Source organism: Carcharhinus amblyrhynchos, chromosome 9 (genome assembly GCF_965287045.1).
Source record: "Carcharhinus amblyrhynchos chromosome 9, sCarAmb.v2.hapA, whole genome shotgun sequence".
NCBI classification, from domain to species: domain Eukaryota; kingdom Metazoa; phylum Chordata; class Chondrichthyes; order Carcharhiniformes; family Carcharhinidae; genus Carcharhinus; species Carcharhinus amblyrhynchos.
Window position 1 is genome coordinate 4,990,704 of NC_137332.1, and position 20,448 is coordinate 5,011,151.

The 20,448-nt window shown below is 42.9% G+C and overlaps 1 protein-coding gene across 9 annotated transcripts in view; it reads left to right on the top strand.

Annotated features, from left to right (window-relative positions):
• ssx2ipa (synovial sarcoma, X breakpoint 2 interacting protein a) overlaps positions 1–20,448 on the top strand; it is a 78,586-nt gene that overhangs the window by 14,269 nt on the left and 43,869 nt on the right. Inside the window, exon 1 of one of the 9 annotated variants that reach the window (XM_080195104.1) lies at positions 7,436–7,457. The exons of 6 other annotated variants lie outside the window; for them this stretch is intronic. The gene's annotated coding sequence lies outside the window, so the exon portion shown is untranslated. Of the gene's footprint in view, positions 1–7,435; positions 7,458–14,273; positions 14,358–20,448 lie in introns of those variants that run through there. 2 more of the 9 variants (XM_080195101.1, XM_080195103.1) reach the window with 2 other exon arrangements.

A 20,448-nucleotide genomic window follows, 5' to 3' on the forward strand; every position in this document is an offset into this window, starting at 1 on the left:
GTGGTTCAAGAAAGTAGCTCACTATCATCATCTTGGACAATTTTGGAAGGGGTATAAATGCTTTCCAGCAAGTTATGCCCGCATTCTGTGAAAAAAGAATTAAAAAAAAAAGTCTAAAATTTTAATCTCTTTTTTTTAAGCCTCAAGATTATATATGGCTGCTGCTTCAAATGGATAGTATTGAGGGTGTAATACTTAAATGTGCAGTGAATGATTGAGACAGGCTCGATGGTCTTTTCTGTCTGTCCTTTGTATTTGGTAAGATTCAGCACCATTGCTGAAATGGCTGCAGTGGTCCAGACTCCATTTCTAGGTGTATAACTGGCAGTAAGTCTGCTTCTCAATGGTGTTATCTTTCAGTATTGACCTAGCACAGGAAATTGTCTAGTATTCGGCAGGTTACATGTTGACTAGACATGAACCAAAAATGTGATACTGCTAGCAGAATCAAAATAATGCAGTTGCTGGAGATCTGAAGTAACAATATGTCAGATAAATTCAATTGGCCTGGCAGTAATCTGTGGAGAGATTTCAAGTCAAATATCACTTTTTTGGAACTGGATTAATGTTAGCTGACTTCCAAAGAGTAACATTGAACTCAAAGTTAACTCGTATTTTTCTTTCCGTAGATGCTGCCAGATCTGCTGAGTTTGTGCAGAATCTTCTGTTTTTATGTTTAAATTTGTTTTGGATTTTCTGGGAGAAACTGCAGGATTTGTAGCCAAGACTGCTCGTCTGAGTATATGAGATACTAACTAGAAATTCATGAGATTTGTTGCTGATTCAGAATATTGGGATGGGGGCGGGTTGGTTGTGCTAAAGGTGCCTGGGTAGTGGGGCAGATTACCAACCCTATTGTAGATTCAGTATAGTTTTGGTTCGATTGAACTCTATTCTATACGATGAGTGCCAAGTGTGCTCTGCACTGCTTATCTAGTGACAGTGATGCTGTTTGTTGAATTTGGCTGAGATGAGGATGGAGGTGATGTCATGTTGTGGTCAGCATGTTGTGTGATATAATATCTAGCATCAGGTGATTTAGGTTTATAACAGAACTCCAGAACTAAATGTTTTTTTTTCCCCCATTTCCGTTAAGGAGAATTTAACTTTGTAGTAATCCAAAAATAGCTGGATAACTTGCATTACATTAAACTTTTGGTGCTGCTGAACTGATGGGATTCTAAATTATAATTTTAAAGCATTATTTTGAAAAGACTTCTGACATTTAGCCAGTTGTTGCACTGCCCTCACTTTTTTACTATTGTTTTTACTAATCTAGATGTGAGGTAGGTAAATTCACATCGTAACAAATTGGAAAGGCATAAGTGACTTGAAGCAGGCATTCTAAACTGATGGATTATATCAGTATTGCACTGGTATTGCCCTCTATCGTGTTAATGTGCTTTCAAGAAAGCAGTTGAGCTAATCAGTTCAAAGGCATACACCCTGCACAGAGCTTGTAATTTTCTCTAGAAAAGAGAAGGCTGAGGGGGTGATCTGAGAAAGGACTAGTTACGACCGGGTCTGATAGCACAGACATAGAAAAGGTTTCTGTTTAGGGGGGTCCAAAACTAGAGGCCATGAATACAAGATGATCATTAAGAAATTCAGGACTTTTTTTTACCCAGAGAGTGGTAAGAATGTGGAATTTACTAACATGTGCAATGGTTGAGGCAAGTGACATTTAAGGGGAAACTATATAAACACATGAGGAGAAAGGGCTAGAAGGTTATGCTGAGAGGAATAGATAAGGTGGGAGGAGGCTACTGGTTTAGGCCAGTTGGGCTGTGGTCTGGTTCTGTGCTGCCATTTCAGAATAAACGCTGAAAGGATGCAGTCTCATGTAGACAATGACTATCAATTAATGGCTGTTTGTAGTGACAGACAATTTAATATCTAGATTTATTTATTTGTATGATCCTCCCTGTTGTCCTATATTTAAAATATTTTTCATCTAATCTTCACAGTAAAATTGACAACTTGTCTCAATTTTTTTGAGGTTTAGCACTGTGCAACTGAGTGATATAATTGGATTTATATTTTCCCTGTTAAACAGGAGTCTGCTAATGAATCTTCATTCCACTGCTCATTCTCCTAGTTCATCCAATTTAGACTAAATGTTTTAAAGTAGTTGATGATAAATATAGGTTATGTAGACTTTATACAGAAATAAAACATATAACCAGCAGACTGCTGAAGACAACTCAAAGTAGGATAAAAGCAAATTACTGCGGATGCTGGAATCTGAAACCGAAAGAGAAACAACTTCTCCTTTAACTCATCCAACTCTCTCCAAATTAAAGGAGTAGCAATGGATACCTACATGGGTCCTAGCTACACTTGTCTTTTTATGGGGTATGTGGAATATTCCTTGTTCCAGGACAACCCAGGTCCCCTCCCAAAACTCATTTACTGATGCATCAATGACTATTTTGGTGCTGCTTCATGCTCTCGTCCAGACCTCTCAAAATTCATCAACTTCGCTTCTAGTTTCCACCTCTCCATCACCTTTGCCTGGTCCATCTCAGACACTTCCATTCCTTTCCTTGACCTTTCTGTCTTCAATTCTGGCAATAGATTATTTACCATTTACCAATATCCATTACAAGCCCATTGACTCCCACAGCTATCTGGACTACAGCTCTTTGCACCCCATATCCTGTAAGGATTCCATCCCTTTCTCTCCCACTTTTTCCTTCGCCTCCATCGCATCTGTTGCGATGATGCCACTTTTCAAAGAGGTGCTTTTAATATGTGCTCTTTTTTCCCTCAACCGTGGATTCCCATCTACAGTTGTCGACAGGGCCCTCAACAACGTGCAATCCATCTCCTGTTCCACAGTCGTCACCCTCTCCCCTTCCTTCCAGAACAAAGATAAAGTCCCCCTTGTTCTCTCATTTCACCCTGCCAGTCTCTGCATGCAAAGCATAATACTCCGCCGTTTTCGCCAACTCCAGCATTATGCTACCACCAAACACATCTTCCTTTCTCTCCCTCTGTCAACATTCCACAGAGACTATTCCCTCTGGGATAACCTAGTCCACTCCTTCACTATACTCAACACCTTTCTCGTCACTCATGGCACCTTCTCATGCAATCACAGAAGGTGCAACACCTGTCCATTTACCTCTTCTATGCTCACCATCCAGGGTGTAAAACATTCATTCCAGGTTAAGCAGCGTTTCACTTGCATTTCTTTCAATTTGGTGTATTGCATTCGCTGCTCCCAATGTGGTCTCCTCTATATTGGAGAGACCAAGTGTGGACTGGGCAATCGCTTTGCTGAGCACCTTCGGTCTGTGTGCAATCAGGACCCTGACCTTCCATTGCTTGACTCCATTCACCTGACGAAGAGGGTGTCCCTCGAAAGCTTGTGAGTATATTATCAAATAAATAGGTTGGACTAAAACCTGGTGTTGTCAGACTTTTTACTTCCATTGCTTGCCATTTTAACACGATTCTCCTCTCATGCCCACATTTCTGTCCTTGGCTTGCTGCAATGTTCCAGTGAAGCTTAATACAAACTGGAGAAACAGCATCACATCTTCCGGCTAGGTACTTTACAGCCTTCTGATCTCAACATTGAATTCAATAACTTCACATGATTTGCTCTATCCCACCTCGGCCCCCTTTGTTTTCGTTCTATTTTATTTAATTTTTACTGTTCTCTACCTTTTTATTTCTTTTTTCTTCTCCCCTCTCTCCCCTCTCCTCCCCCTACTAAAGTTGGGCTAAAAAGCCTGTTTCCATGCTGTAAACCTCTACTTCATCCCCCTTCCTTTACATTTTAGAATAGAACACTACAGCACAAACAGGCCCTTCAGCCCACAAGTTGCACCGATTATATCCATACCTACCAGGCGTAGAGCTATCCATAACTCCCAATCCCATTAAATCCCATGTACTCATCCAGAAGTCTCTTAAAAGACCCCAGTGAGTTCGCCTCTACCACTACCGACGGCAGCCGATTCCACTCACTCACCACCCTCTGAGTGAAAAACGTACCCCTGACATCTCTGTACCTGTTCCCCAGCACCTTAAACCTGTGTCCTCTCGTAGCGACCATTTCAGCCCTGGGAAATAGTCTCCGAGAATCCACCCTATCTATACCTCTCAACATTTTATAAACCTCTATCAGGTCGCCTCTCAACCTTCATCTCTCCAGCTCCCTCAACCTATCTTCATAAGGCATGCCTCCCAATCCAGGTAACATCCTTGTAAATCTCCTCTGCACCCTCTCAATAGCTTCCATATCCTTCCTGTATGAGGCGACCAGAACCGCGCATAGTACTCCAAGTGGGGTCTGACAAGGGATTTTCTTCCTCCGCTTCCCCTTTTCTATATTCTACCTCTGTCCCATTCCCCACCCTCCACAACATCTTCATCATGCAGCTTTGTTGCCGTTTCGCCATTCACATCCTTTATTCTCTCTGTGGACAGCTGTTAGCAGATTTTTCACCTGGTTTCTATGGCTGACTCATCTTTCATTCCCTCCCTCTTCAGTATAAATATCTCCTACTTTCTATGTCTTTTAGCTTGACAAAAGATCACCTGGACTCTTCTCTCGTTAAGGTGCTGCCAGACCTGCTGAGATTTTCCAGCACTTTCTCTTTGAACTCTGAAAGTAAGAGCTGCTTGTTGTTTGTGCTGGAATAGATTCTTGTTAACATCCATGTTTTTACAATCCCAGGTGATGTTACTACTGGACAGGCCAGATCCCAGGGTGGAACCTGGCTTAATAGATCCAAACTTGTAGTTTCTTGTGTAGAAACTTGGGTGACTATTGAACAGAATCAAAGACCACTGACTGATGTTTTATTGTTTTGGTAAAAATACATTTATTAAATAAGAGAAGATGAACTATAATACATTACTCCTTCACCCACAACTATACCTTTACAGATATGCACAGGTTTGTAAGGACAGCAAAATTACAAAGTCTACCTTGTAGTCTAATATTCACAGTAAAAATATAGATTATGTAAACCAATAGGCAAACTGTGGTCAGACACACCACACTCTGAAACCAAGTTGCAGATGCTATGGATCTTTCATCATAACTCTCCCAGATGCTTTTCATACTAATCCAACTGGTCTCATTGGAACTCTTCCTTTTCACAGAAGGGTTTCCAATCTCTGCTCTTGAAGAACATGCTTTGGAATCTTATCCCAAATTATGTTTTCTTTTGGATGCCTTCATCAAGTATTCATCTTCAGGATTTCAATCTCTGCTCCCAGTGTTCCGCTGCATTGGAACACCATGTGCTTTCAAGCTTTGCTTTCCACACAATCTCTCAGATACCTAACTGTGACAATAGAGCACCACTGCTTCCCAAGTCTGTAGTAAGAAATTGCCAAACTTTGGTGGTCTCCATGCTTTTCACAACTCCATCTTATTCCAGCTATGCACCCTGCAGTCCTATCTTTTAACTGGGAGCCCTGTTCCTGTCTCCTAACTTTACTGAGCAGGATCTGTTTACAATTACTGGCCTGGTTCCTTGACTTCCTGGAACATTCTTTTGTCCAGTTTCTGCATTTTTCTTCTTTAGTTTGGGGACTTGCTTATTGTCCTGCCTGCTCTGGTAGTTTCTGTGGAATGTTGCATGTTTCTGAATTGAAACTGCTTTTGCTGTCTCTGTAGGACCCTGTGTTGCTAGGCAACACTTAAATCTCATTAAAGTATAAGCTTAATGTTTAAACTTGAAGCCAAAGCTTGTGCCCAACACTCACTCACACTTGTACTCACACGCTTAGCATAATTTAGGATGTACCAGTGAGGGCATGAGAGGGCAAATTTTGAATTAAAACAGTGGCTAGACTATTTGTGTACCTGTACTGAATTTTAGAATAGCATAGTATCTATGTGACCATAGAAACCAACCAGTGTTGCTTTTGAAAAGCTACAGTGATTAGTATTTGTACTGCAGCAATAGCGGGTATTGTTGACCCCTGACCTATCCAAGGATACTCTGTTCAGATTCAGTTTACTGCCACACTCTTGTGTTCAGAGTAACGCAGTGAAGACCAGGATTTGAAGCAGGAGTTTTCTAATATTTATGCCTCAGTGCTGGATTACAGAGTGTAATTTCCCCACTGAGATATTGGGGAGCTTCAGTAAAAGCTTTTAATTTCTTGCTGCAGAGTCAGTGCACGCAGTGTGTGTTGGAGCTGCGCTTGTGTTAAACATTCCAGAAATGTAATTTAGCTCACTGAACTGTCATAAACCATCTTATGGGCCCTTGGAAAAGCAAAAGAGATTAAAAACTTTAATCTTTTTGACTTGCTTTGTCTCTTTCTCTTTCTTGCAAGCAGTGAGTGTCTAAAACTTGAAAACCCATCACAGTTCTCTGGCTGTGTAAGCTGTGAGCTTGGATAGTTGAAAGTAAGCCCCTCAACCATTACCCATGTGAATGTCAATCCTTTAACTTTTTGCCTTTTGAAAAAAGGGTTTTGGATATTTGAATTCGACATGAGTATATACAATATTTCCATTAGCAGCAACCTAATCAATACGCAGTTCTGATTTTGGTATCCCAGTTATGATCAGTTATAACCTTGGTGCAGGTTAACCATTCGAAAAGCCTAATTTGTAGAACAGAGAGGAAGATAGCGCCATGATTGTTGGGATCTATAACAAGCAAGTACATTTTTGTCATCAGCAAGATATATTAAGATGTCCATGTCAAAAGGTGTTGAATGAAGGTTGAGAGAATTGAGAGAGGGAGCTGTTACAAACCAATGTCTCTTGACTGTTGGCTATATCTTCCTGCAAAAACCAATAAATGGTTAGAGAAGGCAAACCATAAAACTGGTTTTGCAGAATTCCCATAGCATCATATTGAATCTGGTTTGATAAATTGAGGCAAAAGTTATGAAGGTGACAGGGAATTTATAAACTCAACCAGCATACAAATATTGCAGCATAGCCAAATCATTATATAGAATTCTCATGACATTTAATGAGGAATATGCCTTCCACATTTTTTCAAAAATGGATTTGAAATGTTGCTGTTAAACTCCCGTTCTTTGATTACTAATCCAATAACCTGACCACTTCACTCCCATAGATGGTTGTGATTTCATTTGTATCCCACCTGTTGGTTTTAATATGTTTCCTTGGCATCCAGCTCCAATCATTTGGACTTTGCAAATGTAGGTCAATAGATGTTGAGAGATGATTTGCAGTGACTTGTATAAATGCAGATGTCATTAGGAAGGCACTGAATTCTTTTCTAGGCAATACAATTTTGAATCTTGATGCGTCACAGTTTGTACAACAGTGAAAATTGAAATTGTGAATTTTGCTTCATTGTATGACGAATGTGAATATTGTTCTCTCGGAAGACAGTTTACTTTGCTTATATTTGACAAATCTTTCTATCCAGATTGAGTTGTAGTGATGACAGATGCTACCAGTTTCATTCTGGTGAATGATGAGAGCACAGAATGATTTAACGGTTTGTATTAAGCTTTCTATCTGGACATTCTTTGCAAATACATGGCTATTAATGTGAACTATGTAAAGGCTTTGAGTTTAAAAATATATATAATTTACATTAGAAAACAAATTGCCATTTAAAAAAATTGAATCTTGTATTTGGGCAGATCCATTTATGAACAACCCCATTTGCACAAGAGACTTGAATGAATAGCAGATATTTGGCTTAATTTCCATCTTGTTGTTTTGCTTATATTTTCTGTCTTTGGGGAAAGTCCAATGGTTTTTTTTTTATAAGCTTTTCTCCTTGGATTAAAGGCATGGCCATTATTTTGTAGTTGCAATTCCCTGAGAGAGGAGCTATTTCCATCCGTAGTCTAATTTTGATTATGTGGGGGTTAGCATCATAGCAACGCCTTCTGCTTAAACTGTCACTTAACACCTTCTTCTGTTTTGATTTATTACTGTCACGTGTATTAGCATACAGTGAAAAGTATTGTTTCTTGTGCACAATACAGAAAGCATACCGTTCATGGAGAAGGAAAAGAGAGTACAGAATGTAGTGTTACAGTCATAACTAGGTGTAGAGAAAGATCAACCTAATGCAAGGTAAGTCCATTCAAAAGTCTGATGGCAGCAGGAAAGAAGCTGTTCTTGAATCGGTTGGTACATGACCTCAGACTTTTATCTTTTTCCCGATGGAAGAAGGTGGAAAGGTGCATGTCCGGATGCACGGGGCCCTTAAAATGTTGGCTGCTTTTCTGAGACAGCGGGAAGTGTAAATGGCCTCACTGGATGGGAGGCTGGTTTGTGTGATGGACTGGGCTTCATTCACGACCTTTTGTAGTTTCTTTGTCAAAAGACTCATTGTTAAAATATTCCTTAAAATGACTCAACTTTCATAAGAGAATTGTGCGTATATAGCAAGGCTGTGGGGAAAGAGCTAGGAAGTGGGACTAATTAGATTGTCTGTTTCAGCTTTGAAACACCTAAGTAGGCCAGGAGTCTTGTAGGATTCTGTGATGTTAGCATTTCTGTGTTTCCAAACCCCTCTAATGTTCTCACAGAATCCTGTAAAAAGTCTGACAACACCAGGTTTAAGTCCAACCAATTTATTTGATAGTACACTCACTAGCTTTCAGGGTTAGTCCCTTCGTCAGGTGAATGGAGAGTTCTGGCCTCAGACAGAGCATGTAAAGCGCAGACAGTTTGCAGATGACTGATTAGAATGCGAATCTTTACACCTAACCTGCTATTCAAGTCTTAAAGTGGCCGACAATGTGAGTGGAAGGAGCACTGATCACAGGTTAAAGAGATGTGTATTGTCTCCAGACAGTACAGTAAGTGAGGTTTTGCAAACCCAGGCAAGTGTTGGGGGTTACAGATAGTGTGACATGAACCCAAGATCCTTGTTGAGACTGTCCTCGTGTGCGGAAGTTGGCTATCAGTCTCTGCTCAGCGACTCTGCGCTGTCGTGAAGGCCGCCTTGGAGAACGTTTACCCGAAGGTCAGAGGCTGAATGCCCGTGACCACTGAAGTGTTCGCCAACAGGAAGGGAACAGTCTTGCCTGGTGATTGTCGAGCGATGTTCATTCATCCGTTGTCGTAGCGTCTGCATGGTCTCCCCAACGTACCATGCTTCGGGACGTCTGAAGGCCGGATGTCTCCAGAAAGACTCCTCCGGAAGGCCGCTGCCCTCGACTGGACTTGTATGCCCAAACCGTCAGGAGGTGCGTTAACACCAGATTCATCAGCCGCACTCACAAGACAGCCCCGAACATCACCCAAACACAACGCAACACCATTCAAGCTCTCAAGACCAGCCGCAACATTGTCATCAAACCAGCAGACAAAGGAGGGGCTATCGTCATACTGAACAGAATGAATTACTGTAAAGAAGTATACCGACAACTAAACAATGAGGAACACTACAGACGGTTACCCACAGATCCGACCAAGGAACACACTCGTCAACTCAACAATCTGATCAAGACCTTTAATCTGGACCTTCAGAGCACCCTCCATGCTCTCATCCCACGTACTCCCTGCGTTGGTGATCTCTACTGCCTCCCAAAGATACACAAGGCAAACACACCCGGCCATCCCATCGTATCAGGCAATGGGACTCTGTGTGATAACCTCTCCAGCTACGTTGAGGGCATCCTGAAACCCATTGTACAAAGAACCCCCAGCTTTTGTCGCGACACGACGGACTTCCTACAAAAACTCAGTGCACCTGGAGCAGTTGAACCAGGGACACGCCTCGTCACAATGGATGTCTCGGCGCTCTACACCAACATCCCCCACAATGATGGCATTGCTGCGACTGTCTCAGTACTCAGTGCCGACAACTGCCAGTTTCCAGATGCAATTTTACAACTCATCCGCTTTATCCTGGACCATAATGTCTTCACCTTTCAACAACGAGTTTTTCATCCAGACACACGGAACAGCCATGGGGGCCAAATTCGCACCTCGATATGCCAACATCTTCATGCACAGGTTTGAACAAGACTTCTTCACCGCACAGGATCTTCAACCGATGCTATACACTAGATACATCGATGACATTTTCTTCCTTTTGGCCTCATGGAGAACAATCACTGAAACAACTATATGATGACATCAACAAGTTCCATCCTACCATCAGACTCACCACGGACTATTCCCCAGAATCAGTTGCATTCTTGGACACACGCATCTCCATCAAGGACGGTCACCTTAGCACCTCACTGTACCGCAAGCCCACAGACAATCTCACAATGCTCCACTTCTCCAGCTTCCACCCTAAACATGTTAAAGAAGCCATCCCCTATGGACAAGCCCTCCGTATACACAGGATTTGCTCAGATGAGGAAGATTGTGACAGATACCTCCAGACGCTGAAAGATGCCCTCGTAAGAACAGGATATGGCGCTTCTGTCATAGATCGACAGTTCCGATGCGCCACAGCAAAAAAACTGTACCGATCTCCTCAGAAGACAAACACGGGACATGGTGGACAGAGTACCCTTCGTCGTCCAATACTTCCCCGGAGCGGAGAAGCTACGACATCTACTCCGGAGTCTTCAACATATCATTGATGAAGACGAACATCTCGCCAGGGCCATCCCCACTTCTTGCTTTCAGACAACCACGCAACCTCAAACAGACCATTGTTCGCTGCAAACTACCCAGCCTTCAGGAGAACAGTGACCACAATACCACACAACCCTGCCACAGCAACCTCTGCAAGACATGCTGGATCATCGACACGGATGACATCATCGCACGTGAGAATACCGTCCACCAGGTACACGGTAAATACTCTTGCAACTCGGCCAACGTTGTCAACCTGATACATTGCAAGAAAGGATGTCCCGAAGCATGGTACATTGGGGAGACCATGCAGACGCTACGACAACGGATGAATGAACATCGCTCGACAATCACCAGGCAAGACTGTTCCCTTCCTGTTGGCGAACACTTCAGTGGTCACGGGCATTCAGCCTCTGACCTTCGGGTAAGCGTTCTCCAAGGCGGCCTTCACGACAGCGCAGAGTCGCTGAGCAGAGACTGATAACCAAGTTCCGCACGCATGAGGACGGTCTCAACAAGGATCTTGGGTTCATGTCGCACTATCTGTAACCCCCGTGACTTGCCTGGGTTTGCAAAACCTCACTGTACAGTCTGGAGACAATACACATCTCTTTAATCTGTGATCAGTGCTCCTTCCATTCACGTTGTCGGCCACTTTAAGACTTGAACAGCAGGTTAGGTGTAAAAATTTGCATTCTAATCAGTAATCTGTAAACTGTCTGTGCTTTATATGCTTTGTCTGAGGCCAGAACTCTCCATTCACCTGACGAAGGGACTAACCCCGAAAGCTAGTGAGTATACTATCAAATAAATTGGTTGGACTTAAACCTGGTGTTGTCAGACTTTTTACTGTGTTTACCCCAGTCCAACGCCGGCATATCCACATCCTCACAGAATCCTACAGTGCAGAAGAGGCCCTTTGGCCCATTGAGTCTTCACGGACGCATGAAAGGCCCTGACCTACAACCCTCCAAGATGCCCACACTGTTGTCAGGGTATTTCTGATTTTAATCACTTGGCTGCCATACCTTCAGCTCCTAAACCCAAAGTTCTAGAATTCTGTCACTTCACCTCTTTACCTTGCTTTTCTTTTGAATGAAGCCCTTCAAAAGCTTCGTCAAATATGTAGTTTCTAGTTATTTGTCCTAACATTACCTCATAAGGCTTGGTGTCATATTTTGTTTTATAGTATCTCTGAATTTCTGTGGGCTGTTTTTGTTATGTTGAAGGCCCTATACAAATACAAGTTATAATGCGTTGGTACCTGAACTAAAACTTTAGCTTTCAAAAACAGTCTTCTCCTAGGGCAATCCTTCTGAATTGAATGAGTTTTTCTTCCACTCTTGTGTTTTGAGATGGCTGAGAAATGTAAGATCTGCAGACATTGCCATATGTGGGACAGGTAGTGCCTGAAGGGTTGGTTTGGTGGGTTCTTTGGAAGCTTGTGCACTCGCTGTTCACCTTGAATTTTTTCTGCATATTCCAGACCAAGTCTCTGTTCGGCGCCTTTCTGAATGAATGAGCTTCTCCACTTAGTCAGCCATAAGCCAGGGACTTCGATAAGTCACTGAGGATGTTTAACCTCTTCAGAAATGTTTTGGGTAAACCCTTGATATGTTTCTGCTGTCCACCTGGGAGTCGCCAGTGCGACCAAATTCAGAGTAGAGCAATTGCTTCAGTCGGCTGGTGTTAAGCGTGCAAAGAGTAGAGCTGGTTGCAAGTGACTAGTACCTCGATGCTGGGCAAGTGACTTAGGAGTGGATTCCACTCTTGGAATGTCTTTTTGGGCACTGGGTTTGGGAGGATTTTGTGAAGACATTGCTGGTGGTACTTCTGGTTCTTTTAAAGCCAGAAGTCAGAGGGCAGTTAGAGGGTTGTTTTTCAAACTGGAGGCTTGTGACCAGTGGTGTGCCACAGGAATCAGTGCTGGGTCCACAGTTGTTTGTCATTTATATTAATGATTTGGATGAGAATATAGGAGGCGTGGTTAGTAAGTTTGCAGATGACACCAAGGTTGGTCGCACAATGGACAGTGAAGAAAGTTATCTCCGATTGCAGCGGGATCGTGATCAATTGGGCCAGTGGGCTGATGAATGGCAGATGGAGTTTAATCTGGATAAATGTGAAGTGATGTATTTTACTAGATTGAACTCAGTTAATGGTAGGGCATTGGGGAGAGTTACAGAACAAAGAGATCTAGGGGTGTGTGTTCATGGCTGCTTGAAAGTGGAATCACAGGTGGACAGAATGGTGAAGAAGGCATTCAGCATGCTTGGTTTCATTGGTTAGAACATTGAATACAGGAGTTGGGACATCTTGTTGAAGTTGTACAAGACATTGGTAAGGCCACACTTAGAATACTGTGTATAGTCCTGGTCACCCTATTATAAAAACATTATTAAACTAGAAAGAGTGCAGAAAAGATTTACTAAAATGCTACCGGGACTTGATTGAGTTATAGTGAGAGGCTGGATAGACTTTTTCTCTGGAGCTTAGGTGATCTTATAAAGGTCTATAAAGTAATGAGCGGTATAGATCAGCTAAATAGTCAATATATTTTCCCAAAGGTAAGGGAGTCTAAAACTAGAGGGCATAGGTTTAAAACGAGAGGGAAGAGATATAGAAGTATCGGGGCGGGGGGTGGGGGGCAGTTTTCCACAGAGGGTGGTGAATGTCTTGAACAAGCTGCCAGAGGTAGTACTAGAGTTGGATACAATTTTGTCTTTTAAAAAATACTTAGACAGTTATATGGGTAAGATGGATATAGAGGGATATGGGCCAAATGTGGGCAAGTGGGACTAGCTTCAGGGTTTTTTTAAAAAAAAGAGCGGCATGGACAAGCTGGGCCGAAGGGCCTGTTTCCATGCTGTAAACCTCTATGACTTTAAGTGTCTTTAATCATATTGGGAGGGTGGGAATCACTGCTGTCCAGAAAACCATGACTTTAGTCTCTAGTTTGAGATCCTGATTCTCAAATATTCTTTTCCTCAGATGGCCAAAGGCTGACCTTTTGTCCTGTATTCTTCTCCAATGTGAGTTCATTTTCAAATAGAATAAGGTAATTTAGGCTGTGTAACATTAATAAAATTTAAACCTATGGAAAAGTAAAGTATCCAGAAGCCAAATGAAATACTGTAATCTGTTCATCTATTCTGGGCAGCTTCACTTAGATTGTGAAATTAGGAAATGGGATGAGCAGAGTGTGATGTAGAGTGGGGCACGAGGTGAAGACTTTTCAATTTTTCCATGTCTAAATTGTTTTTATGTTCTAATCTCAGAATTAGGTTTTGAAACTTTAATGTTCTTTCGTTCTCAGTCAAACAAAATGTGCTTGCACACTGCTTCTCATTTACCCATTTTTAATAAATAAAAGAAAAGCATTGAACAGATTTTAGTCATCTCCCTCTTTTGCCGTCAAAAAGGCTGATTAATTTCTTTGAATGTTATCAGTGTAGTTCACAGGCTATTGATTAAAATATAGTTCACTGTCTCGCAACAAAACTAAAAGCAATACACAACTTGATGTATACAGCTAATGCTGGGATTAATGTAAGTAGCTTTGGAAAAGCCTAGAATACCACTTGTATACTTGTCATAATTCTGTTTGAAATAGGTGAAAGAGAAGTGCGATTGTGTCTTTGTGCTTTGACCTGTGAATTTGAAGCCACTCCTACTGGTTTGTTCCAGCCATCTGTGCAGATTACTAAACCAAAGACGTACTTAGATGCTGTAAGCAGATTTTAAGCATTTGTATCACAGCTTCGTTATTCAAATAGAAAATTTAGCCAGTGTTTCAGCAATGAAGCAACCGTGAAACCAGTACCAGGAGAGGAATTTTGCAGTATGTATTTTTCTTTCTTTTGCAAATATAATACCTTGTGTAGAATAGTTTGAGCATGGATTGGAAATATTGTTGAGGCTAGATTATTACAAAACAAGTATGTTTTCTGAGAAACTGCTCTGATTAAATTGTATCGCTTTCTGCTTCTGGATACCTGAATAGTGTTGCTGAATTTGAAATTCTTTGAACAATTCTTACCAATGAGCTAGAAAGTACTGAAGTGTGGAATGCTGTTATTGACCTGATTGCTTTCAGAAACTTCTATAGCATAGTGTGTGTTTTCACTTGTGTGGCTAAGAGTCTATCTAAAACACTAGCACAAGTGCAAGGGCAAAGGTTAATCCAACAGACTTGGGGGGGGGGGGGGGGGGGGGGGCGGGGGCGGCTATAAAAAGCAACAGCGGTACAAGAAAAATATTGGCAAAAAGAAATCCTTCAATGAATATGAAAGCTTACAGGAAAAGTTTTTATAAATATTGGTGAATATAATAAACGGGAGGGAGTGGTGGAAGTGAACCATAGGAACAGGAATAAGCCATTCAGCCCCTCAAGCCTGGACTAGTATTCAGTGAGACCATGGCTGATCTATGGCTTAACTCCATCCCCCATCCCTTAATACCTTAACAAAGCTTTATCTCAGATTTAAAATTAGCAACTGATCTAACATCAACTGTTCTTTGTGGAAGAGTGTTCCAAACCCCTCCCGTCCTTAATGTGTAGGTGCCTACTAACATCTCTGCTGAACAGTTTGACTCTAGACTATGGAGGTGCCTAGTTCTTGAATCTCCAACTAGTGGAAATAGTTATCTTTGCCCTGTTTAGTTTTTTAGAATCCATACACTGCAGAAAGAGGTCATCCGGCCCATTGAGTCTGCACCCACCTCTCCATCCTATCCCGTAACCCCATGCATTTATCATGGCTAATCCACCTAAGTACACAGCTTTGGACACTAAGGGACAATTTATCATGGCCAATCCGCATAATCCCCACATCCTTGGACTGTGGGAGGAAACAAACTGTGGAGCACCCAGAAGAAACCCACGTAAGCACTGGGAGAACGTGTAAACTCCACACAACCACCCAAAGCCAAAATCAAAGGTTCCTGGCACTGAGGCAACAGTGCTAATCGTTGTGCCCCCCAAATCTTGAAGTCTTTAAACATAGAACACTACAGCACAAACAGGCCCTTCGGCCCACAAGTTGCGCCGATCATATCATATCTGTACCTACCAGGCCATAGAACTATCTATAACCCTCAATCCCATTAAATCCCGTGTACACATCTAGAAGCCTCTTAAAAGACCCCAGCGAGTTTGCCTCCACCACCACCGACAGCAGCCGATTCCACTCACTCACCACCCTTTGAGTGAAAAACTTACCCCTGACGTCTCCTCTGTATCTACTCCCCAGTACCTTAAACTTGTGTCCTCTCGTAGTGACCATTTTAGCCCTGGGAAATAGCCTCCGAGAATCCACCCTATCTATACCTCTCAACGTTTTATAAACCTCTAATCAGGTTGCTTCTCAACCTCTGTCTCTCCAGGGAGAAGAGACCTGGCTCCCTCAACCTATCCTCATAAGGCATGCCTCCCAATCCAGGCAACATCCTTGTAAATCTCCTCTGCACCCTCTCAATAGCTATCAGATCAATAGCTAATCTTCTATCAGATTACCTCTTAACTTTCTAAATTCTAGAGAAAACAGGCCCAATTTGTATGCTTTCTCCTCAAAATGTAACCCAGGTGTCATTCTTGTAAACCTGCGCTGTACTCCCTCCAAGACTAGTATGTCCTTGGATGGATGACAGTGGTTAGCACTGCTACTCCGCGCCAGGGACCTTGGTTCGATTCTTGGCTGGGGTCACTGCCTGTGTAGAGTCTACACGTTCTCCCCGTGTCTGCTTGATTTTCCTCCGGATGCTCCCGTTTCGTCCCACAATCTGAAAGACATGCTAGTTAGGTGCATTGGTCCTGCTAAATTCTCCCTCAGCGTATCCAAACAGGTGCTAGAGTGTGGCGAATATGGGATTTCACAGTAATTTCATTGCAGTGTTAATGTAAACCTACTTGTGACTAATAAATAAACACTTTTCCTCCCTAAGATGTGGTGCTCAGATCTGTTGCCCAAATGACTCTAAATGGGGTTTAACCAGGATTTTGTAAAGCTGCAGCATAATGTCTTATACTCCAATCCTCTAGATTTTGCACTGTCTACAATGCCACCTAATTTTATATCATCAGCAAATTTAGATATGACTTTCTATGTCATTATCCAAGTCTTTTTGATAAATAATGTGAATAATTGAGGCATAACCCAATTCCTTCTAGGACACCACTAGTTACATCTACCAATTTGAGGACTGACCCATTATCCCTGTTTTCTGTCACCTGCCACTCAACCAATCTTCCAGCCATGCCAGCAATTTGCTTCTGCCTTATTTCATGTGTAACTTTTAACAAATTCCTTTTGGAAGTCCATATCAGTAACAGACATTTTCCCAGTCCACTACCTTAACCACCTCTTCAAAGATTTTAGTGATATTTATCATGAATCTATGCTGCTTTCCCTAATTAACTGAACTTTTTCCAGTGTGTTCAGTTGCACTATCCTTAATTATAGACTCCAATAATTGCCCCTTTTTAAGATGGGTGAAAGAGGATAACCAATGAAAAGACTGATGCAAGAGGGACTACGATGGGTTTTATGAAAAATGAGCAAGTTAAATGACTACTTTTGTATCTGGTCTTACGGTTAAGGATGAGAACAGCAATACACGGGAACCCAAAATAAGTCGAGGAGGAACTTGACAAGTTTATTGTTTTTTTTCGGGGGGGGGGTGCGGGGGAACACCATGGAGAAAATAATGGGACTTGAAATGGACACTTTTTTAAATTCATTTGTGAGACATGGGCATCACTGGCTGGTCAGCATCTATTGCCCCTTCCAAGATGCCCTTGCGAAGGTGATGGTGAGCTGCCTTATTGAACTGCTGCAGTTCATGTTCTGTGGGTTGACTCTCAATGCTGTTAAGGAGGGAATTCTAGGATATTGACCCAGCGACTGAAGGAACGGCAATATATTTCCAAGTCAAGATGGTGAGTGGCTTGGAGGGGACTTACAGATGACAGTGTTCTCATGTATCTGCTATCCTCGATCTTCTAGGTGAAAGTGGTTGTGGGTTTGGAAGGTGCTGTTTAAGGATCTTTGGTGAATTGCTGCAGTGCACCTTATAGAACACGCTGCTGCTACTGAGTGGTGGTAGTGTAGGGATTGAATGTTTGGCACCGCGTTTACAATCAAGTAGGCTGCTTTGCCCTAGATGGTGTCGAGCTTCTTGTGTTGTCGGAGATCTACTCATCCAGGCAAGTGGAAAGTATTCCATCACACTCCTGACTTGTGCCTTGTTGATGGTGGATAGGCTTTGGGGAGCCAGGAGGTGAGTTACTTGCTACAGTATTCCAAGCCTCTGACTTCTCCCTTATAGCCACTGTTTATGCGGTAAGTCCAGTTGAGTTCTGGTCAATGGTAACCCCAAGGATGTTGACAGAGGGGGATTCAGTGATGGTAACACCATTGAATGTCAAGGGGCACTGGTTAGAGTGTCTCCTTATTGGTGATGATCATTGCCTGGCATTTGTGTGGTGCGAGTATTACTTGCCACTTGTCCAAGCCTGGATATCATCCAGATCTTGTTGCATTTGAACACGGACTGCTTCAGTATCTGAGTCGTCGCGAAGGTGTTGAACATTGTGCAATCATCAGCAAACATCCCCACTTTTGACCTCATGATGAAGGGAAGGCCAGTGAAGCAGCTGAAGATTGTTGGGCCTCAGGGACACTTGCAGAGATGTCCTGGAGCTGAGGTGATTGACCCTCCACAACCACAACCATTTTCCTATCTACTAGGTATAGAACATAGAACAGTACAGCACAGTACAGGCCCTTCAGCCTTCAATGTTGTACCAAACTATGTTCAAACCCAAGATCAAGCTATCCCACCCCCTATGATTCTGGTGTGCTCCATTGTGCCTATCCAATAACCACTTGAAAGTTCCTGAAGTGTCTGACTCCACTATCACAGCAGGCAGTGTATTCCACACCCCAACCACTCTGAGTGAAGAATATACCTTGGACATCCCTCCTATATCTCCCACAATGAGCCTTATAGTTATGCCCCCTAGTAACAGCTACATTCACCCGAGGAAATAGTCTCTGCATGTCCGCTCTATCTATCCTCCTCATCATCGTATAAACGTCTATTAAGATGCCTCTCGTCCTTCTCCGCTCTAAAGAGAAAAGCCCCAACTCCCTCAAGCTTTCCTCATAAGGCCTACACTCCGAACCAGGCAGCATCCTGTTAAGTCTCCTCTGCACTCTCTCCAATACTTCCACATCCTCCTTATAGTGAGGTGACCAGAAATGAACACAATGTTCCAAATGTGATCTCACCAACATCCGGTATAGTTGCAGCATAACCCCATGGCTCTCAAACTCAAACCCCCTGTTAATAAATGCTCACAGTATAAACCTTCTTCACGGCTCTATCCACGAGTGGCAAAGTTGTATGACTCCAACTAGCAGAGATTTTGCCCCCGATACCCATTGATTCCAGTGTTGCTAGGGCTCCTTAATGCCACACAGTTGAATATGACCTTGGTGTCCAGCGTTGTCACTCTCGCTCACTTCTGGAATTCAGCTCTTTTGACCATGTTTGAACCAAGGCTGTAATGGGATCAGGAGCTGAGTGACTCTGGCGAAACCCAAACTGGGCATCACTGAGCAGGTACTGCTCGATAGCACTGTTGATAACCTGTTCCATCACTTTACTGATGATTGAGAATAGATTGGGCAGTAATTGACCAGGTTGGATTTGTCCTGCTTCTGTGCGTACAGGACATACCTGGGCAATTTTCCACATTGTTGGGTAGATGCCAGTGTTGTAACTGTACTGGAAGAGCTTGGCTAGGAGAGCGGCAAGTTCTGGAGCACACACAGTTCTGGAGTACTATTGCCGGAATGTTATCAGGGCCCACTGCCTTTGCAGTATCCAATGCATCCAACTGTTTCTTGACACCATGTGAATTGGGTGAAGACTGACATCTCAGATGCTCAGGACCACTGGAGGAGGCAGAGATGGATCATCCACTTGGCACTTCTGGCTAAAGCTTGCTGCAAATACTTCAGCCTTATCTTTTGCTTGGTTTCTCCATCAGTTAGGGTGGGGATATTTGTTGAGCTGCCTCCTCCAGCGGGTTTAATTGTCCATCACCATTCACAACTGGTTGTGGAAGGACTGCAGAGCATAGATCTGATCTGTTGGTTGTGGGATTGCTTAACTCTGTCTATCACTTGCTGTTTTTTGCCATTTAGCATTCAAGTAGTCCTGTTTGATAGTATTGACACCTCATTTTTAGGTATGCCTGCTGTTGCTCCTGACATGCCCTCCTGCACTCTCCATTGAACCAGGGTTGATGGTAGTGGTTGAGTAGGGGTGGGCTATGAGACTGTAGTACAATTCCTTGCCTCATGGATGCCCAGTTTTGAGTTGCTAGATTGGTTCAAAGTCTGCCCCATTTAGCATAGTGAGAGTGCTGCACAACACACGTTAAACTTATCCTCATTGTGAGGCCTCATCTCCACAAGGATTGTGCAGTGGTTGCTCTTACTGATACTGTCATGGACAGATGATTCTGCAGCTGGCAGATTGGTAAGAATGAGGTAAAGTATGTTATTTCCTCCTCTTCCTCTTGTTGGTTCCTTTACCACCTGCTGCAGATTCAGTCTAGCAGTGAAATCCTTCAGGACCTGACCAGCTTGATCAGTAGTGCTGCTGCTGAGTCACTCTTGGTGGTGGACGTTGAAATTCCTTATCCAGAGTACATTTTGCACCCTTGCTACCCTTAGTGCTTCCTCCAAGTGTTGCTCAACATGGAGGAGTACTGATTCATCAGCCAAAGGAGGACAGTACGTGGTACCAGTAAGAGGTTTCCTTGCCCATGTTTAACCTGAAGCTGAGGCTTTCTGGGGTATGGAGTCTGGACTCCCAGGGCAACTCGCTCCCAACTGTATAACCACTGTGCCGCCACCTCT